The sequence below is a fragment of the Mus caroli genome, unplaced genomic scaffold, assembly GCF_978045245.1.
Source record: "Mus caroli unplaced genomic scaffold, Mus_caroli_1 scaffold_14, whole genome shotgun sequence".
Lineage (NCBI taxonomy): Eukaryota > Metazoa > Chordata > Mammalia > Rodentia > Muridae > Mus > Mus caroli.
In genome coordinates, this window is record NW_028227269.1 from 19,885,173 (window position 1) to 19,900,168 (window position 14,996).

Consider the following 14,996-nt stretch of genomic DNA (forward strand, 5'->3'; position numbering starts at 1 on the left):
ACCCAATGACTGAAATGCAATTGAAAGTAAGATGTGATTTTGCACACTTGTAACCTCAGAACCCAACAGACAAAACAGAAACATGGTCAACACTTATTTTCCTGCGATAAGAAACAGTTATTTTCTTCAGAGGAAGAAAGTTCTCTGGGATCTCTGCTAATAAGGTCACACATACACACACACACACACATAAGCACACACATACCTCCACACAAACATGCACACATACTACATACATACATTCACACATATACACACACACACCACACATAAACATACATGCACCACACATACACCAAACACACACATAAATATGCCCCCACAAAAACACCCACACACATATATGCCACTTACATACATTCACATATATATATATATGCACACACACCACATACTTATATTCACACACATATACCACACATACACATGCACACACACAACGTACAGCCACACACATACACACACCACACATACCCCTACACAGTCACATACATTCATTCACACATATATACATACACCATACATACTTACATTCACACACATGCACACACACATACAACCACAGCACATGTACACACATAACATATACATATATTCACACGCATACATACAAACACACCACACACACCTCCCTTTTTGATTCTGGTTCATTTTGCTTAACAATGATTTCTAGTTCCTTCTGTTTCTGTGCAAGTATCATGATTTCACTTTTCTTCCTGACTGCATGAAATCATGTCATGTATACACCCTGTGATCAGTTTGGTTAACAAGAATGAATGCATAAAGCAGGGCCTGGGCTGAGGAATTTGCATTGTGGGTGTTCCACTTAGCCAAGAGTGACATGGAATGTCCCAGAGTCTCTTCTCCCTCAGTGAGCCCCTTGGAGCATGGCTCTTGACCAAGGTTGTGGTGAAGGCAGGATGAGGAAATCAGTAGATGACATTGTTTGTATACCTACTTGGCTGGTGATTTCTGCTGCAACCACCAGGTTGTGTGTCTGATGACCTTCCACAGGTTCCACCATCTGCCTGCACTTTGACCCCATGAGTGTCAAATCAGAACTCCTGGAAGCTATTGAATCTTGGGGCTTTGAAACACTTTGAGAAAATATGGACAAGGTGGAGCATGGGGTATCCGAGGCCAGTGAAGCTGGTCTGTATACATTATAGAGGACATGGATCTGTGAACCCAGAACATGCTCAAAGCATGAATGCTGTGTAGGCTGTAGACTGAGTGAGGGCAATGATTGTCCATGCTACAGACGCCCCAATCTGGTGGAGGGTGTTGACCAGATGGGCCCAGGGAATGTCTCTGTGCCTGTCTCTCAATGTTTCTATTAATCTAAAACGGCCCTAAAGTCAGTTAAAAATATATATGGGACCCAAGGAGATGAAGGGGTTTGCTGCCCTATAGGAGAAACAGCAATATGAACCAACCAGTACCCCCAGAGCTCCCTGGGACTAAACCACCAACCAAAAAGAAACCCATGGCCCCAGCTGCATATGTAACAGGATGGACTAGTCAGTCATCAATGGGAGGAGAGGCCCTTGATCCTGTGATGGTGCTATGCTCTAGTATAGGGGAATGCCTGGGCCAGGAAACAGGAGTGTGTGGGTTGGGGAGCATAGGAAGGAGGGAAGTGATAGGTGATTTTCAAAGGGGAAACAGGAAGGGATAATATTTGAAATGTAAGTAGTGAAAATATCTAATAAAAAATACATATGGGGACTGGCGGGGTGGGTCCCTGCTTAAGAGTTCTTACTGTTCTTTGAGCAGACCCTAGTTCAGTTCCTCCCATGTTGAGAGGATCACAATCACTGGTAACTCCAGCTCTGGGGGATCGGGAACCCTCATAAGGCCTCCGCGGGCACCTGCACTAACGTGCATATTCCCACACTAATGTGCACATATCTGTTAGGGATGTGCATGGCTTTTCTAGTCCAGATCTTGGATTTTTGGTCTGAGTCTGAATTCAGGTGCAGTCCTTTGTAAAGCACTGAGTATTGAGTACCTGCTTTGTTTATAGCTCCTGGCTAGGCACTGATGCAAGGTAATGAATGAAGTGATGCCCTCTTGACTTCATGGTGTTCAGTCAACCTGGCTGGGTGGGAGGAGGGCAGACACACAGTCTCCACCACTATCCTTAGTCTGCAGAGCAAGGGGAGTCCTAGGTCCTCCTGCTCTTTAGAACAGACTCTGGGCCAAACCAGTGCTTGGTTCAGTAAGAACATTGCAAGTATGATCATTGCTGTGAATGGAGAGACTGTACCATAAGGGGAAACAGAGACAGTGCTGTAGCCTAGAAAGAGAAGTTGTGCTCGGGTGACAGGACTTTCCTGTCCCATTCTGACTGCCACTTAGCTCTTGAGTCAATTACTAGCCTCCCTGTGAGCCCCATCTTCCCTCTCGAAGAAATGGAGGTAACACTGGGCCTCCCTCCTTGGTCTGTCCTGAGGATCTCAGGGGACAATGACAGCTTTGAGTGAGGTACAAGACTATTTAGGAACATCCCATAATACTGTTCACTGGGAAGAGGCCTCCAGTCCCCATGTGGGGAACAGACAGGGAGGAAAGAGATGGCCTTCAGGGCTGGCTCTACAGGGTAGCTAAGTAATATTCATGATGCTGACTGTGTATCTTTGACCAGATTGGTGACGGTAGTGTGCTGTCTGAGTTGGGATATATTTTTACTCCATGTGTACATTTTCTATGTGCCATTTTCTGAGCCAGCGAAGCACGTCTGGGCAATATGGGCTTTGAAGAAAAGACCTGGCTCTGGCACTCCCAATTAGGTCCAGAGCAGGACCTTGGGCGCTCCTTTGAGCCTTCCCAAGCCCAGCCAGGATACTCTATCAAGCATCCTAATGACCTGAAAAGAAAAAGTTCTAGGAGCCACACACAGCTGCATCTGGATAGCCCAGTCACCTGAATCCATAGAGCAATGGCCATGACCATCACCCACATTGGCTTTGTGACAATGTTATTCCAGCTGAGGGTGACCAGTATCTCACCAGGCTTCTGTTAATGGGGATCATAGGAATTACACACACACACACACACACACACACACACACACACACACACACAGAGAACATGCATACACAAATGCACACATAGTACACCCGTGCATACTGACATAAACACACACACATTCAGCTTCACTTGGGTACTTGGGGTAAGTGAAGGGACGTTGTGAGCTCATCCATGTGCCAGTGCCCTGTGATCTGTGGTCTTCTTTTCCACGGGCATGGTCTAGCACCTTGTCGAGCCTGTGCATCATCCCCCAGTGGTTCTGATCCCTGCTCTGCCTTGGCCTCCACTTGGTCCTATATAAGTCACCCCAAGGCCAATAGGCCTGCAGAGCATTAGAGCTGTGAATGAAAGGGGTGCCATTTGCAGAGACTGTGGGGACAGTCTATTCGGGGATCTCAGAGGACAGGTCATGAAATGGAGGCTGAGAGGTAAGAAGAACCCTGTAAGTACCAGGATCAGCCAGGCCTACTTAACCATGAGGCCAGCATCACCACCATTGTTTCAGAGTTTGTGCATGTTTCATGGTTCTTTCTAATCCCAATGGCTGCTACCTCAAGAGGTCTGCAAGATGCAGAGGCAAATGTCAAGTGGTACTTCTGTCCCTGGCTCTAGTAAAGGTAGCTAGTTCCCTAGAGACTTAGACCAGGTGTTCCCAGCAGACCGGGGAGTGGCTGGGTCTCCCTCACCCATACCCCCAGCCCCAGACACTCAAGCTCCTATAGCATTCATAGAGGGAATTTCATGGCACAGGGTGTCCTCAGGACTTCTGTGGGTGGAGTTCCTTTCTGGCCTTCATCTCCTGGAGGGAGGGGATATCTCCTGCTGCCTTTTTCTTCACTCCCCCACATTCCAGACACTCTATCCAGGTTGTCAGTAAGTCTGAAGGAGATAACCAGAAAAAGGCCCTTGTGTTCAGAAAGAGGGTCTTTGGGTCCCCTCAATGGAAAATAAACACAATGGAATATGGTGTGCACTGCTGGGGCTAAAGAGAGCAGTTTCTGAGTCTGTATGACTGAATGTCACCTCCATATATACCTCCAGGCCCCAGGGTCCTTGACTCCAGATGCCATCCATGCACAAGTGTATGGTAGGGTCCAGTCAAGCCTGGAAACTGATGTCTGGAAGCTGGAGCAGACAAAGAGGTCAGAGGAGTACAAGTTCTAGCCTATAGTGGCTCTTCTCATCCTGGGGCCCTTGGATGCTTTGGTGTACACCCAGTGACTCCTCTGTAGCCAAACACACCTGGGCACTGAATGAGGAGAGTCTGGGTCAGATAGTTCTTAATCTTATGTCAGAACTTTGCTATATAGTCAGAAGTCAGAGGATGATCAGTAGAAAGATCCCTCTGATGATGGGCACCTCCTCCATTCCCACCCACCTGCCTGTGGATGAAAGCATGTACAAGTCTGGGGCACAGCCTTCCTGCTAGCTGTCTACCTTGGCAGTCAGTATGGCTGTGCTCAGCATGTGTTAAGGATATACTCTGTCCCCAGTGATCTTGAGGGCTCTGGCTTCTAATGGCAAAGAAAAGCAAAGTAAAGCCTGGGCCTTTAATTCATTATATAATATTGGAATAAGTAATGCTGGAAAGCGGTTAGGCTTAGAAGGTTGTGTGTAGAGGCTTCCCTTTTCGTCAAAGTATTCCAGGAACGCTAAGAGATGTGAGCTCGGAGAGAGCCTGAAGAAGGTCTGGGAGCAAAGGCCCAGTGGCAGCCATCGGGATGGATACCAAAGCAGTGGAGATATTTGTGGCCTGAGAGGATGGGAAGATGGGTCAGGCTGATGGGGTGCAGTGAATCTCTGCAGCTCAGAGCTCAACATGTACTGAGTGACAGCTCTGCAGTAGTAGATAATGACCTGCTCCCTCCCTCCCTAATTTCTCCACATGTTTCTCCACATGCTCCCTTTGTGTCACAGTGACTCACCTCTGAGCACAGTGAGGCTTCCTCTGAGCATCCATCTTTCCTGTCCACCAGTCAGCATCTTCTCCATATGCCCAAGTTTAGGGTCATTCGCTCAGCACATCTTCAGGCCAAGTCCATGCATACTTGGTAAAGGTGACTGGATGAATGAATGAGCAAAGGACTTGTATTGCTGTGTGTAAGAATAGCGAGCTCCCAGAGCAAATATCTTCCAGAGTCTCATGTCTGAGGAGTCCTCCTTCTAACCGCTCTTCCTCCTGTGCTATCACTGGAGCCAGGAGGGATGGGAGATGGGAGCCTCTGAATAGTAAGTGAGGTAACACATCTCTGTGTTGGTGAAGGGGTGTTCGTGTGTGTGTGTGTCTGTAAACTTTGCAAGGTGTATGGTATGAAGTGTGAGCCACTGCCTGAGGGTCCCTAACACTCACACTCCTATTCCCAAGCAGTAGGCATGGACTTCCCAGGATACCTGCTGCCATGAGATAAGGGGCCTTCCTCCTTAAACCCCATCCCTGTGTCTAGCAAGCCCTTGGTCTTGGGCCCCTGTACTAGACCTGCCCCTCAGCAACAGGAGCCTCTGCACTCCCTGCCCTGATATTTGCCTGGCTACATCCTTCCTTCCCTCCCCTCATTTCCTCTTTGAAGTACAGGAGTTAGGACGTCACTGGCCCTACCCAGGGATGCTTCCAGATCACAGTGACCCCAGGCTCTTTACCAGCACAGAATACGGTTTTTAATGGCACTACACTAGGTGTGACCTGTAAGAGAAGCTTTTCAGGTCGGTGGTTTCCCTCCTCACAGGGTGCTGTACTCAGATGGAGCTCATTGAGGAAGCCTGTGGTCTTTCACAGTAAAAGTCCTCCAATGTCCCCACCGAGCATTTGCCTGGTGGTTCAGTTTGTCTCTGTCTCCTCATAGCTTCTGTTTCCCTTCCTTTCATAGAAATAGGCTGTAAACTCCACACACAGGGACCTTCACTCTTGGTTTACAGCTAAGGAGACAGGACTCAGAGAAATCAAGGTAGCAAGAACATATGGCTAGAAGGGAAGGCTGTAGTCAGGGATTGACCCAGGGACCACCAAATCTGGATGTCCCATTGCAGCCTGACATAGTAAAATGCAGTTCCTTTTAGAGAGGGACACACAGAAGTTCAGTCACGCGCAATGAGAGATATTCTACCCTGCTGTATGCTAGGCCTGCCTCAGCACTCTTGGGTTACTGCTGCATCCTCACAGGAGTGTTGGGTGCTGGCCACTGGCCAGGGCAACCTGAGTCATTGACCATGCAGAACCAGTCCTAGAGGCCCCGTGCCATTCCCCTGGCTACTGGGGAAAGGCCATTGCTGGCTTCTTGGCCTGCAGCATCAAAACAGAATTGATATGACCTGTCATCCCAGCCAATCAGGAGCCCATGTGTGAGTCATTCCATAGCTGGCTCATGGACCCCAAAGAACCTGCTGCATCAAGCCTGGGGCCAAAGTGCCAACCTGATCCTCGGTGTTGAGCAGCAAGGAAGAGAAGCCTATTCTGGCTGAATCCCACCAGGACTGATTGCACAAGACATTCATCTGTAGAGGGACTGTGGGAATGAAATGGAGGTCTCTGCCCTCTCCTGCTTGCAGCAATGTCTTTCATATCCTTCAAAAGAGCACTTAAGTCATGCTGTGCTCCTGTAATTTCAGGAGACTGAGGAGTGTCTTGAGTTCAAGGCTGGACTGGGTTGTATAGAAAGACTCTATCATAGCCAGATGGTTGTGAGGCTCTCCTTTAATCCCAGTACACATGAGGCAGAGGTAGATGGATCTGTGTGAGTTCCAAGCCAACCTGTTCTCGGAGTTTCAGGACAGCCAGGGCTACACAGAGAAAAGACTGTGTCACATGAAAATGGGAGGGGGAGGGGGAGGGAGAGGAGGGAGAATAGGCTGGAGTTGGCTACGACTGTTGGTAGAATGCTTGCCTAAGATTCACTGAAGTCTAAAGTCTATCTCTAAGTGCACCACAAAATGCATTCCTCTATGAGTCTCTCTAAAAAAAACTGAGGGGGGCTCAGTTGGCCCCTGGATAACTTGTCTTACCTTAGCCAAATTTGTGGGCCTATGAGTGGGCCCTCTGAGACCCTCAACTAGTGCCCGTCGGTAATTGGACAGCCGTTCTTTCCCTTGTGCTGTGTTATAATCCCACTGAGGACGAGTCAAAGGAAATCCTTTGTCTATCTCGACCAGGGTCTGTACTGGCCGACCGGCCCCTTCTCGGACGTTCTTCCGTGCCTCGAGGAGAATTTTTTCTCTCTCCTAGGTGGTGTACAGGGTTTGTAGGAGCTGTTGGCAACCATCCCAGGTAGGCTGTTATGAGTACATCAGAGACTCTATCAACCCTTTAAGCCCTGTAGGATTTTCTGAGAAAGGGGGGTGGTTTACTTACCAGTCATAGACATCAGAGGAAGAAAAAGGCCAGTATTGCAGAAGCTGTGGAACGTTCTGGCTGGCAGGGGGAGCTCCAACAGCCCTAAGGGGAAGGGCCACCATAGAATCGGCTGGCCCCTCGCTGGGTGCTCCCCGCTGGCTTCTTGTTCCTGCTAGGAACCTCCCTCCCCGATCCCTAGAACCGCAGGTGGAGCCATGGAAGCTGAGGGTTGGGGTACAGGTTGGAGAACCAGGGGATAAGGTGGTGGTAGTGAGTCGGGCCATTCAGGGGGCCACTCTATATCTGGGTAGATTTTAGAAATGGCCTCTGGCTGCGGTGGAGTAGATTTTTTGCTGCCTTCTCCAGATAGTAGTTTCGATTTCCCCTTCTCAGCATTCTCTCGGACCATCAAAACCTTGGTACCTGGACATAGGGGTGGGAGAAATGGATGAACCCACGCAGGCAGAAATCGCGCTAAATCTTCCAACACTGTGATGTACAGTTGCTGGTCCGGGTGCAATCATGGTCCTTCCTGAAAAACTACAGCCTTTACAGACCTAATGGTGGGGAGATCACACGTTCCTTCGGGAGGCCAACCCACCCCAAAAGTGGGCCATTCTGAGGTATAGTAAGTCTGCCAAGGTTTCTTCTTAACTATTACTGATAGATTTTGCCCTCTTGCCCTAACGTCCGTCTGTCCAATGGTTCTCAGTCAAAGATAATGGGGTTGAGACAGTCTGTCCCATGACAAAAATTGGAAACAGAGACAAAATGAAGACAGAGACAAGGGACACCAGAACATCCAAGCACACTCATCCCTGCCTGGACCTATACAACCAGCCAAACGCGACCTCTGACAGGGTGGGATTCCGCGTCCACTCCCGTTCTGGCAGAAAGAGCACCTGATCTCCCTCACTCTGCCAGAGGACTTCCTCCAGGGTCACCCTTGGAACGTCTTCCCAGGGTTGCAGCTTGTGGACTCAAGACATCTCCTTCCACAGCCACTGGACCCACACGGACCTCAGCGGCAGCTGCCAGAATACTAAAACTGGAAAACCGACACACAGATTCAGTGGCACCGCACTCAGACACACTAAACTCACACAGACATACCTCCAAGGGGTTTTCTTGGGGTTCTGGGTGCTCCCAAATCCCGGATGAGCCCCCAAATGTAGGACTCCCCCCATATGGTAACCCCTATTCTAATCCAGAAATAGGGTGCACCTGTGAACATGCAAGAATCCTTCTTGTTGCAATACACACGAGGCTTTATTGGCAGATCTCTGGGCCGACACGTACCTCACACAAAAGGCAGGGGAGTCGACTCCGAGTCTCCAGAGATAGGGGTTTTTATGAAAGAAAAAGGGATAGGGGTGCAAGGAATTTCAACAAAGGTATGGGATTGGCTCATTCAAACATTAACAGTAAGATTACATGTCAGCCAAAGGGCATCAGGACCTTGTTCCTGTGGGCTGGTGCCTTATCATTGTTCACATAGCAACCAGTTGTTGTATGACATTACCCCGGCGCCAAGGGGCAGTAGACAGAGAGGAGGTTCCGATCAGATGGTGTAAACTCAGACAAAATAGCCTTGCCTGCATCCTTGCATTCTTTTTCATCTTTACAGAAGAGCCCTGCCCTGGCATATGGGCTCCTAGACAACTCTTTTACATGAATCACAAGTTACAAAATCTCATTTTCCTTCACTAGCTGAGGCATGTGAGACAGCTTACCACTCACTGGAGGCTCTGTCATCTTCCAAAATCCCCTCTAGGCCTTCAGTTTGGGCTCTAAATTCCATCTTCTTGGCCAGAGCACCTAGTTGTCCTGCCTAGGAATGTGCATTTGTAGTGCAGGGCACTCGAGAGTAGGGACCACAATCCAGCATGACTCAAGCATCTATACTTCAAGAACCCAAGAGACTGGAAAACACCGAAGCAGGTCCTAACTATCTGCTCAAATATGGGCTTCTCTGGTGATACACTCTCCCAGTTAACGGGGTGTATCTGTCAAGAAAGAGGATAAGAAGGGGTTAGGGGGCTTTCTGCTTCTGGGAGCCTGCTTTCTTGTTTTTCTTGGAGGATTATTTGGCTATCTTGCTATATGACTGTTGGTCCTCTGTCCCAAGTATCTGTACTGAATCCTTGTCCCCTTTGGAGCGAAATAGGGGTCACTGTTACTGACTGCAGTAGCTGAGAGTTCCTGTGGCTCAGGGCTAGCTGCTGGATATTGAAGAGTCTCAGCAGCACTTAGCATTGTAAAGGTGTGTTTTCCTATCTGGGTGTAGTGGAACATGGCAGGGCGGGAGGACTATGCTCCATGGAGTCCCTCCAGGACTGAGGCTTCTTTACATAGAGCCCTTCTTTACTGGAGTTTCCGAAAAGGGTCAATCCTACCCTCTCTTCCTCCTTATCTCATACTGCTTATGCCATTAGTTCCAGGTGCTTAAGATGGCCAGACACATTCCTATTGTCACCACCCTTTCTTTAAATGACATTGCATGCAGGAGAAGATCTTCAAGCCATTGCTCCTCAGAACCAGATCCCGAGGCTCAGACCCTTCCTTTTCCCTTTTCTACATCCCATGAACCCCCAGCACCTCAGGGGTAGCCCTGAAACATGGATTGAATGTTCCCTGGTAGTCTCCATCCTCCTGATGCTTATGCCTTGTTCTTTGCATCCACAGAGGGTCACTTGGGATCTGCTTCAATGTGAGCTATGTCAAGGTTCTTCCTGCCTCCAAATTAGTATTAGTACATCCTGAGAACAAGGGCATGTGTGTGTGTGTGTGTGTGTGTGTGTGTGTGTGTGTGTGTGTGTATGCAATAACCACAACAGCAAGAATGTCCAAAACCAATGCAAAGCATGAATTCTAATTAGCAGCCTGATACCAGGGAGGAGACAAAGTCTGGGCAGAGGCACAGCCCTGTGTTCTGGAGCTCCTACCTCCGAAATATTTGGTAAAGAGCAGATCTTCAAGCCATTGGGAAGGGAATGAGAAATAAGGGAAACGAAGCCTCTCCTCCAATATCTCCAAGGCTGTCTGCACTGCAGCCTCCTCCCGGCACATATCTGCAGAGCAGGTACAAGGAGTTTGGCATTCTAGTAGCTTCTGTTAGATGACAAATCACAGACACTGCAGTGATGTGTGTTCAATGAGGTGAGTGGATGCTGCGTGTGTGAGCTGGACACCAAGGGTCTGTGGCAAGGCTGTCGGGTGCAGGACTGTTGATCATGAAGAGGAGCCACAAGCACAGGGCTAGCTATGGTGGCAATGCAGCTGTTTACACATTGCACTCTCTGGGACAATACCAGCACAATCCCATACCCGGGTATCCTGGAGTCAGGTCCTGGCTCACTTAGGAGAGGTTCTGCAGCTCTCTGATGGTCAGTTCTCTGGTTAGCAAGATGTATCTGATGGGTGACATATCTAAGTGAACTCCAGGCCAGAGACACATTGTAAGTTTCCCTGTGTGAATGGTTCAGTGCTGAGGGCCTTGGAGCTACATGGATTCACTGGGTACAGGTCTTTTCTCTCCAATACTAGTATTTGAGCAGGGGACCCCATACCTCCCATCTTGGTCCAACCTGGCTTCTCTACCTTTTACCTGCTACCACCCCAAACTCTGCCCTCTTTTCTGGGGTCTCCTGTTCACATTGTTTCACAGTTTTGTCTCCTGCCTGAGGGCCTGCCTCTGACAGTAACATCCTAGTAGCCACCTCCTGGGCTCAGCTCATTGTCCCTTCCTCTAGGTACTCCAGTTCCCTTCTCCCTCTCATGCCCTCCTTTTCCCTCTCCCTCATTTCTTCCTTCCTTTCCTCCTTCTTTCCTTCCTTCCTCCTCCCCTCGTTCCTCCCTGCCTTCTCCATCAGTATTCCTGGATTGTCCCCAGACGTCTTTTTGCACCTCTTGTCCTGCTCCACTAAGGGATTCTTTGGACCAACCACCACCAGGTGTACCACCCTCCCACTGTTGGCTGCTCCATTCTTACCTACAGCTCCGCGTTCCCAGGGTGGCTTCAACTTTACATGTGTTTTGTTAATTGAGTTTCCAAAATGAATTACCTACAATAAAACCAGGGCATTTCTATCCCTTCCCAAAGAGTCATGATATGGTCTTACTCTATGTTGGGGTGTGGATTAGAGCCATGGGTAGTGGGTATCAATGGTGGGCAGCTCATCTGTATGCTTATCCTAGGCCTGTGGTGACCCCTCAGCCACCAGCAGTCGCATTTGTCCTCTTAGGGCAGACTCTCTGTGGCTGGAGAAGTTGGTATTGTGTGCTCCTGTTCAGAGATGGATGTAGCTAGCTTCTGGGGGTACTTCCAGCCAGCACAGGCCACCCTGTCTAGCTCAATGTCCAGTGAACCAGGGAGAGGTTGGCTGACTCGTGGTTGAAGCCCAGGCTGTAGGTGATAAGGAAAGTGGACACTAGACCGTGGTAGAAGCAAGGCTGTGAGATAGGAATTGCATGTGCTGCCAGTGTAGAAGCTAATACGGGATTTTATCGAGGAGAAGGAAAGATATGGAGCAGAAATCCAAAAGGGCAATGAGGCCTGAATCAGGTGAGAGAGGCGCGATCCCAAAAGTCAGAGGCAGAAGGAAATTCTATTTATGGGGATATGTCTGAGGACAATCTGGAGAGTATAGCCGACAGTCTAGAGAAAGTAAAAATGAAGGTAGAACCTTCAGGGCCAGGGCCACCGTGGCCGCGTCCGTAAGCCCCTGAAAGAGGATCCAGGTGTAGTCTGCATTCAGAAACCTGGAGGGAACTGGGAACCCAGTGCTTTACTGTATTTCAGGATGCACAGGGAGGTCATCATCATGAGCCGCTTGATTGGAAGATTGTTCAAAGTATAGAGGAAGGGGTTCATACTTACAGTGTCAGTGCTGCTTTTGTAAGAGCGCAATTAGAGAACCTGCACCACTACTGCATGTCTCCAAGCAATTGGCAGAACCTAGCTCTCGCCTGCTTGTCACCAGGCCAATATTTAGACTAGAAGGCATTTTTCATTGAGTTTCTTGCCGAGCAAGCAGCAATAAATGCTGGCAATGGCCATCCAGCCTGGGATCAAGACATGCTGCTGGGACAAGGGAGATTTGTAGCAGCTCAAACTAATTATCCCATCCAAGGGTACATTTTGACTGGTTGTTGGAAGGGCCCTGACCCAGTGTTTGTTTGGGAGAGAGGGTCTGTTTGTGTGTTTCCCCAGGATCACCGACAACTGCTGTGGGTCCCAGAGCGGCTGACCAGAGCAATTCAGGACAAGCAGAGCGATGAGGACATGGATATTCCTGTGGCTGGGAATGGTCCCGCTAGTGAGAACTGAAGAGCTACATTGGGGAATTATGCCTGTGTTCCCGAAAACCATGCCGTTGACGCATTCAGCACAAGTGTTTCCTCAGTTCTTTATATCCTAATGCTTTGCTACAATTGCCTTTTTTTATCATGGGATGGAGAGATAGCTCCAGTGAGGGAATCTATGCTGCTTCAGCTAAGGGGATTGTTGTGTTTTCAGATGGTTCAAAATATTTCACAGATGAGTGATTGTGTTCAGCTGTATCTACTAAAGCTAATGCTACCTGGATCCGAGGGTTGTGGCCTGCCAGTATATCCAAGCGCAATAGCACTATACCCTCCTAACCTAGATGGGCCCCTTTTTTGTAGGAGTGTTCGCAATTCCCTTCCACCTTGGACCTGCTGTCAATCTAGAAAAGTACATTGGGCAGTAAAGACTTATTTTTCATTTTCCCCTTATATAGGTACAGTCCATAATAGTTCCTTTTTAGAGTATAATTGGACATATCAAAATCCAGCTCAAGTAGGAGCTAGTAATCCTTTTAATGTATGGTGTTAGGTGGGGTGAATGGTAGTTGCACTGATCTTCCCCCCTTAAGCATGGTGGCGGGAGGGGCCTGGGGCAATGCAAGTTTTTATTGGAATGGTTCTAATGTGTTTAAAACTTCTGTATTTCAATTTGCTGGATGGAGGAATGCTTCTTTTCAGGCTACACCTGTTTGTATGTGGCCTCCTTTTGTGTTTATTGTTTATAATGGTAGTTATGAGAATAATGTTGTTAATTGTAGTAGTGATATTTGTTATTATAGTATGTGCTGGAATGCATCTGAATATCATTTAGCTGTTGTGACTAGGATGTCTCGCTTTGTACCTTAGCCCTTTCAGGCTCCTTCTGCTATGACTTTGTTTGGACCTAAGAGGGATTTTTGGCATTGCTGCAGTTATTGTCACTGCTGTAGCAATCTCTGCCACCACAGCCACCGGTGTGACCATATCCCTTACAAACTGCCGCGGCTGTGAATAATTTAACCGTTGATGTAGCAGAAGCTTTGGATTGCTGTCCGCTGTCTCCCGCTTGAAAGAGTGAGCTGGAATTGATGGACTTGCTCTGTATCTGATATTAATCAGCATCCTGGCCTTCTGGTGCACCTGCTGCATGCAGAGTCGTGAGTGCAGAGCCCAAGCCTTGATGATACAGGCTTTTGCGGCAGCGAAAACAGGACAATCTCCTCATGTGTGGCTTGGCATGCTAGAGAAGTAGTCAATGACGGGTAAGATGCCCTGGGCGTGTCACCAACCTAAGACAGGGATCAAACCAATGCTCTTTGTCTCCCAATGATGGGTAAGGGGCATTGCCGCAGGGTGCAACCTAAGACAGACATTCTGTCTGCCAATAAGTACAGAAGGGGGAGATGTGGGGAGTGGGTGTGGCAGCAGTCCCAAGATGGCGCCTGGGACTGCAGCCAAGTCTTATGACTTGCACCCGACTTCCTCATACACCTGAAAATAAGCCACGACCATCGTGAGAACTGCTCAGGTGCACCATGATGCAAGATCAGACCATATGACGAGTGATGATTCTGGCCAATGGACTGCTGTTACATGGACTGGGCTGATGGGGCGTGGTTGAGGGGTTATATAATGGATTGCGATTGGGGGCAGAGAGATAAACAAGATACTATTCCTGGAGAGAGATTCATGCATGCATGTTGAAAGGTTCCTGAATAAACTGCTTTGAGAAGACCGTAGTGTCTTCGCTCCTTTCTAGCTACAGGAGACCCTATCTCAGAAAACAAATAAACAAATAAAATTACAAAGGAAAACATGACAAAAGGGCCTACAAGATACCTGTCCATTCAGCCAATCCCCCACTTCAGTCAACTTTACCTTTCCAGTAAGTTCTTCCACAGGAGGCCTCCACTCACAAACCCGTTGGACTTCTTCTCACAGATGGCATCAATCACCACATGCCCTTGTGCATAATCTTCCATTTGTAAATCTCTCTGTCTCTCTCTGTCTCTGTTACTCAGTCTCTCTCTCTCTCTCTCTCTCTCTCTCTCTCTCTCTCTCTCTCTCTCTCTCCCTACCCGCCCGTGTGTATGTTTGTGTGTGTGTGTCTTTGTGTGTATGTCTTTGAGAGAGAGACAGTGTTTCTCTATGTAGTCCTGGCTATCCTAGAACTTGCTCTGTAGCCCAGGGTAGCCTTCCTTGAACTCTTATTTGTCTTCACTGTCACTGAATGCTGGGGTTAAAGGCATGCACCACTATTGTACTTCCTGTTCTCTTTCTTTTAATATAACATTTTTAGACAGGGTCTCATGTAGCTCAGGCTGGCCATGAA